The sequence below is a fragment of the Gracilinanus agilis genome, chromosome 1 (genome assembly GCF_016433145.1).
Source record: "Gracilinanus agilis isolate LMUSP501 chromosome 1, AgileGrace, whole genome shotgun sequence".
NCBI lineage: Eukaryota > Metazoa > Chordata > Mammalia > Didelphimorphia > Didelphidae > Gracilinanus > Gracilinanus agilis.
This window is the reverse complement of record NC_058130.1, coordinates 784092651-784100590: the sequence shown is the minus strand read 5'-3', so window position 1 is coordinate 784100590 and position 7940 is coordinate 784092651.

The window sequence follows — 7940 nt, the reverse complement described above, 5'->3', positions numbered from 1 at the left end:
CATTTACCCATTCTGAATTTATCTTGGTATAGAGTGTGAGATGTTGATATAAACCTAATTTTTCCCATACTGTTTTCCAATTTTCCCAGCAGTTTTTTTTTTCAAAAAGTGAGTTCTTGTTCCCAAAGCTGGGATCTTTGAATTTACTGTGGTCATTTACCCCCAGTCTATTCCACTGATCCTCCCTTCTGTCTCTTAGCCAGTACCATATTGTTTTGATGATCACTGCTTTATAGTACAGTTTAGGGTCTGGTACTGCTAGGTCCCCTTCCTTCACATTTTTTTATTAATTTCCTTGATATTTATTCTTTATCTCTTGTTCTTCCAGATGAACTTTGTTATAATTTTTTCTAATTCTATAAAAAAAAGTTTCTTGGTAGTTTGACAGGTGTGACACTGAATAAGTAGATTAATTTGCATAGGATTGTCATTTTTATTATATTAGCTCATCCTACCCAGGAGTAATTAATGCTTTTCCAAGCATTTCAATAACTTCCTTCAGGTGGCTGTCTGCCAGGTTGATGTCCCTGAAGCTCCTGTCTGACGCCACCCTCCCCTCTTCATTGCACTCTCTTGGCCTCCTGCTCCCTCTAGATAAAACATAAACTCCTCTGGGCTTGTCCTCCTGGTCAGATGTTTCTTCTCTCTCAGCATTCTGGGGTCCTGGTGAATGGACCTTCGTGGCATCTCTGTCCATGCAGAGCACTCCATCCGGGACTTCCCAAACAGAATATACTGACTCAGCATTACCACAAACTCATTTGACTAGCAGAACCTGGGGTAAAGGTTTTGTAAAGATAAGTCAATAGTCATCTTTTCTAGCTCTGAGCCCCCAGTCAGAGATCTTGTTCCAACAAAATGAGGATGAAACATCTGTTTCTCTTTGTCTCTCTTCTCTCCTGGCTCTCTGTGTCTTTCCTCTCTTGTCTGTCTCTCTTCATTCTCTCCCTCTCTGTCTCTCTCACAACTTCCCTTCTTCCATCTTTTCCTCTCTTCTCTCAGCCTGTCTCTGTTTCTCTCTGTCTCTCCTCTTCTCCCCTAAATACTCCCCCCAAACCCGTCTCAATGCAACCAATCTCAGAGATCATGGGTACAGTAGCATGTGTGGTTTGGCAGTGGACATAGAAACAGCTTTATCATATTTTCTGGCTTAAGAGATAGCAAATGTTCAAAAACAAAAAGTTCAACACGCTTCTAAGAAAGAAGGAACCACTTACCAATGGGGGAATAAGGCTTACGGTCCTCTCAGCTCTCTTGGAGAGAAAGAGGGAAAGGAAGGAAGTCTTTGGCTCGCAGCCCCGATGGGTATTGAATCCCAGGACCTGACTGGACAAGCCCTGAGCCTGAGTCATCCCCAAACAGTGGCCCCACAGACAATGAGGTTTGAGTTTTCCAATTACTTCATGGCAACGCTGGTCTTGACAACAGCCTCAACTCTGAATTCTGAATCGTCAAAGGAAGACTGGTTGGAGGAACTGGTCATAGTAAGGCTAGAAAAGAGAAGCCTGGGGTGGGACTGGGGGGTCAGAGAGCTACTTTCAAGCATCAAGTTGAACCCCTTCTTTGAGGGGTTCAACTTTATCATGGGATCCACCACAAATTTTTGCTTCATACAAGACTCTCCTGTAGAGGAAGGAGTAACCTTATCGCTCGACCTCTGCTCCAACTGGCCAGACCAATGGACTAGTCCCATCCAGAGCTCTGGAGCCAGGGGGCAGGGCCCTCTTCACTGGGGTCCAGGACTCGGGACTCTGGGTTGTTGCTCCCCATGCCTGGGCCTACCCTGGGCTCAGAGAGGGGGCTTGGCCACAGAGGGAGAGCTACAGCTTCCAGGAGATGCTAGCCTCCATCCTGCCTCCCTGGGGTCCTAAAGCTGGGAAAGAAGGGAGTTGGGGGGTGGAGATGGGGAGGGGAATGTTCTTTCTCTTTTTCCTGCTTCTGAGACATCAGAACTAACACTATTTTTTTATTTCGGTTGGAAAAAAAAAATTCACCCAGAAGGGAGCCGGGGTAGAGGCTGCAAAGGCGGCAAAGGGAGCCTTGATATCCCGAAAACGTTCCTGCTGATTTGAGGCATCATCCCAAAGTGGAATAAACTATTTGGGGAGTAGCCGGTCCCACCTTGAGATCATAGACTTCAGCAAATGTGGCTCCCTCCAGCCTAGCCTAGCCTCCTGGCTCATCCTCCCCACCCCAACCACACACGAGGGCAGTTGGTCATCTGCTGGATGTTGCCATCCCTCAAATGCATCATCTTCACCTCCAGGAACTCTGGAATTCCTCTATTGGCTCCCAGTTTGTTGTCATTGTTCCTCCCCCTTTGCTTTCTAATCCCAACTCTGTTCTTCATTCCCATGAGCTCCCGTCGCTGGCCCTCTCAGTTCTCTACCCGGTCATCCCTCCTGCACCCAGCCACCCTTTCTTCCCTTCCTCCTCTTGAGCCTTCTTTGAGGGGTTCAACTCTATCATGGGGTCCACCACAAATTTTTGTTACATAATCTTCCCTGGGCCCTCACTGCCACAAGGCAATCCTTTTATACCTCCCCAATCAAATCATTTTTCCACTCTCCACAGGGTCTCTTCCCAACCTCCTCATCTTCCTCCCCCATCATCTCAGCTGAGAATCTTGCTTCATTTTTTCCTAAAAATATTAAGGCTAGGGGCACTTGGGTGGCCTAGAGACGGGAGGTCCTAAGTTCAAATCTGGCCTCAGACACTTCCTAGCTGTGTGACCCTGGGCAAGTCACTTGACCCCTATTGCCTAGAAAAAATAGAAATAAAATAAAAAAATATTAAGGTTATCTGCCAAGGGCTCCCCCTTCTCTCCTCTTCCTCCTCATCTCACATCAGACGCCTTCTGCTATTCTTCCCTTCTACATGGACAAGTGATCCCATCCCATCCCATCTTCACCAACAGATTGCCCCTCCTGTCATCCTCACTCTCTCTGTAGCAGTCCAGGAATGTTTGAACTTTGGTTATATTTTAGGGGTACTCAAAAACCACGCTGATGAGCTCTGGGCTCATTTTTACCAGACTAATTTCTATACCCCTGGTTTAGTCCTTAACCTTGTCCAATTGTGACCCAGCCCTGAGGCTACACTCTGGAAGACAAGCCAGATATCTCAGTATCTTTGTTTTACCAACAATAATCCATTAACATAGCTATCAGACAACAACTCATATGCCTTAGGCCAGATGTACTCTAGATTTGGGGTGCTAGCATTGTGCATCTGGTGATGATTGCCTAACTTGTCAGACCCCCTTTGTCCTCTCCCTCTTCTTTTTTGTAACCCCAATAAAAATGAGTATGGCCGCACAAGAAGAGGCTCTTCTCCATCGGAGCTCAGTTCCACCTAGAGCCCACTAGCTGTAAGGCTTATGTTTTTGCTGCAATTCTCTTGTCTTTGTGTCCATCTTTATTGTGTTCCTCTCTCTCACCACCATCAGAGGAGCAGGCAAGCTGGAGCCCAGGTGATTAAATCCTTCAGTTCTGAGTCTTTCTTCCTTTATCGTGTCCCCTCTCCTTTTCCCTCATCACCCATTCTCCCTCAGTCTTCAACCTCCCTTCTGAGTGTTCATCCATGAATATATATATTTGTTGGGGCTACTGAACCCCAACATGTTGGTACCCCGTGGTTCAAGCACCAGGAGGATGGCACAGATCAAGGTTGGAGACTTAACAGCAGGCCTGCACGTCGCCTGGGAGATGAGTCACTGTTAAAGTCTGGATTATGGGTCAAAAGCTGTCTTCTCACACCTATTATATCAGGTTGTTAAAGTCTGTAGTCCACAGCTAAAGAATTAAGATGTCAGAAGGCAAACTTCTGACAAAAAGGTGGCAAATCCATACATGGAAATCAGGCAAAGGCCCTCGGAAAATTTTGCTGATTTCCTAGACAGACTGTCCACTGCCATCAAATGCCAGATTCCTCATGAAGGAGCTGCAGACATTCTCTTAAAAGATCTTGCCTATAGAAATGCGAATTTGGACTCCAAAAAGGCTCCGGCTCACATCAAAACTACAGGTTCAATGTCAGACTTCATAAGGGCTTGCCAGGACACAGGCACACTGGAACATAAGACTCTCTTAGCAGAACAGGTTAACTGACCTGCAGGTCCATGTTTCCCCTACAGCCAATCAGGCCATTTCCAGAGGTCTTGCCCCAAATCACAACCAAAACATCCTCCTGGTTGTAGGAATGAATGGAATACTCCAGATAATTTTAAATTAAAGGATTTAATTAACAAAAACGAGAGGGAAAGGGGTTCCTTTAGTTAAGCGAGCAGAGCGCAGAGCCAGAGACCCACATCTGCCACACTTTAACCAAAGCGAAGCTCAAGCTCCCAAAAAAGAGCCCCACAGTGTGGGTCTCAGCCAAATGTATCTCCCAAGCCCCTGTACATCAAATGAGGATGTTCTTAAAAGGATGCTGGAAATTTTGCTCAGGTGTGGCAAATTTTCCACCTGCACATTCCCCCCTGTCATCCTTTGGGAGACCAATCTCCCCAGTGGATCATTTTAAACATAATTAACTAAGGTATATTCAATATTTACACAGGGAAAATACAACAACTTGGAGACAAGGAAACAAGGGAATCAATAAAAAACCAATTAGGGGACAGTCCCCTTTGGTACAATAAAGCATATATAAGCAAATATAATCAACCCACCAAATTTCAATTCTGCACATTCAGTTTGCTCAGGAACTCCTGGAGCAGTGTGCAGTCTCTCCACAGGCATCTTGGTGATATCTTCTCCAAAAAGGTCACCTTCTGGATTCTTGGAGGTAGTCTCTTATTCTAAATTAAACTCAAATTCAAAGTAAAAAAATTCACAACAATAACATAGTCCCTCCTGAGGAGGATAAAGGGATGCATATAAGCATTACAGAGGGATACATGGTGGATTAATAAGGCATATAAATCAATTATCAAAAACATCAAAGAATCCAAAAAAAATTTTTAAAGAACCTCTGAATGAAATATAGAATATTAAAAACATGGGGGAAATTCTAGGAAGAAAGAAAGAAAAAAAATTAACAAATCACAACAAGTTCTTATAGTAATTCATGTCCCATAAGCCTGCAATGACAATCATTACTAACCCAATTCAACAGTCTGGACTACATTAAGTTGTAATATTTGTCCAGAAGCCAGTAGACTTCATGAGAAATACTCCCTCTTGGGAGTCATCCAGGGGTATCAGGCCCCCTAGGGATACCTTCGCACCTCTAAATAGAACCCCAGAAATTCTAAATAACACATTTCCCCCTGAGATCCGGCAAAAAAAAAAGATTGGTCTTTTTTTCGGTAGATCTTAAACATAGTCAACTTCTAAATTGCAGGAATTTGGGGATAAAAGAAAAGGATAAAACTAGCCACATTGTTAAAAAGCCAATTTGGGGCAGTCCCCTATTGGCATAAGAGTGTACATTAAAAAACAAATGCATTCAACTCAATTTCAACTCCCCATAGTTCAATCAACTGCACCCCAAACCTCAATTTTTTTAAAACCCTTGTACTTCGGTGTATTGTCTCATAGGTGGAAGAGTGGTGAGGGTGGGCAATGGGGGTCAAGTGACCTGCCCAGGGTCACACAGCTGGGAAGTGGCTCAGGATGGGTTTAAACCTAGGACCTCCCGTCTCCAGGCCTGACTCTCACTCCACTGAGCTACCCAGCTGCCCCCCAAAGCTCAATTTTGATCTTCATGGTCCAGTGAAGGCTCTTCAGGCATCTTCATGTTGCCTTCACCAAACAGGCTCATTGTCTTGATTCTGGGGAGATGGCAAATTTCTTATCCTGAAATTATTCTCAAAAGAATTTAAACTTTACATTATAGATTATAAAACATACATTTCCTTCTAAGAATTATACAGGCATTAGCACCCTGAGTAGTTTGGGGATGAGCTCCATTTAAAATATACTGTTGAGGGGTCATTTGGTTGGGTTATCAGTTAACTTAAATTAGACTTAAATTTCTAGGATTGTAGTTATTCTTAAAGCTACGATTCCTGGATTCATTCCTGTAGTTATTAATTCTATATCTATTATTTCATTGAATATTATTTCTAATTGCTTGAAAGAAATTCCTACAGTTCACAATTATATGGCCCTTCTTTACACAGAAGTGGCAGGTAAAGGATTGATAGTTAGGATCTTGGAGAGGGGCAAGTGCCATTGGTTAAATATCATGACCTTTTTCTTATTTATCAATTCTATTAGTTAAATATTTTAATTCTTTCTGGATCTTTTCTAGTAAATCATTAGTTTCTGATTATTTTTCTTTATTGCCTTTAAAGACATATGCAGCAGTTCGCCTCAACTCATCAATATCCATTTCAGGCCACTTTGGGCAACGTGTTTTAAAATAATCTTGGACTACTCTGCAACAACTGTTGACAAAGTGTCATTTTATATGTCTAATGTCTCTTTCTACAGAAATACCAAGGTCTAGACACCTTCCTCCCAGCTCAATGAGCCTACCATAAATTGAGAGGGTATCTCATCATCAGATTGTTCAAAGCATTCGAATTTAGCCCATGCATCTGGCCTTTCAAAGCATTCTCGCATTGCTCTTAGAATGGCTTCCCTAGATCAACGTAGTTCCATATATTCATCGTTATCATTATAATCCCAATGAGGATCCACAGTTGTTCAGAGTGCTGCATTGTGCCCTCAGCCTTTATTGACATGAGAGATGCTCTTATTCCTCTCACGTTATGTTAAAAATGCATGGAGTGGGGCAGCTGGGTAGCTCAGTGGATGGACAGTCAGGCCTAGAGACGGGGGGTCCTAGGTTCAAATCCAGCCTCAGACACTTCCCAGCTGTGTGACCCTGAGCAAGTCACTTGACCCCCATTGCCCACCCTTATCACTTTTCCACCTAGGAGCCAATACACAGAAGTTAAGGGTTTAAAAAAAACGCATGGAGTAATTGTTCAATGTCTTTATAAGATGGATCAAATGAAAGAATTTATCAGCCATCTTTTTTGTTACCAGGATAGATTCATCTTCATAACTAGGAACATCGCATTTAAATTCTTTTATATCCTAGGATGTAAAAGGCCTGTGTTGTTTTACTTTCAATACCTCCCCAGTTCATAGTACTGTGGGCACTTTCCTTAAAGGGAAAAGGCCTTCATTGGAATCCGTTAGTGTCGGTGTCTGTGTGGATACTGAGGTAGTACAGGTAGGAACTTGTATGGTAGGAGGATGAGGTTTTCTTGGGGCTGGGGTTGGTGGTGGGGTGGGAGAAGGGAAAGGGCAGGATGGGGCATCAGGAGAAGGAGCAGGGGAGAGAAGGTTAGCCAGGAGTTGCTCAATACGAGAGAGGTGTTTTTCTACCCCAGACATAGGAGAGGGGTCTTTCGGTAGTTCAGTAGTAGGCTTGGAATCAGAAATATCTTGGATGGAATCATCTATTACCATTGGACCATTTAAGAAGTGCTTAAAATTGTCCAATTGATTTTGAATGCCAGTTTGCATTTTAGCTTGCATTTTTTTGTATGATAAGTTTTTGTGCCTTAATATTTAGGAATTGTTATAGAAAATTCCCTCGCAACAAAAAGAGAAGGAGACATTCTGAGAACTTAAAAGTTCTTCAATGAATGAAAGCCAAAAAGGTTTCTTGTAAAGGAGCAATCATGATGCTTGGTGTTATATTTTATAAAGGTCAAATTAAAGGAAAAGGAAAAGAAAATAATTTTAAATTTCAAAAACCGCTGATTTTTTGCAGAAGGCAGAGAGCTGGCTGGCTGACATAGACATTCTTAGTAGAAGGCAACAGCACAGTTTTGAAGGAGTTTGGAACTGCCAAGGGCTGAAGGAAGGAGCTTGGGAGCTGGGATCCTGTCATCTATCTGTAACCAGAAACTTGGGAGATTTTGGGTGAACATCAACTGAGTGCCTTGACTGAGGGAAGGACAAGTCATTGTAACT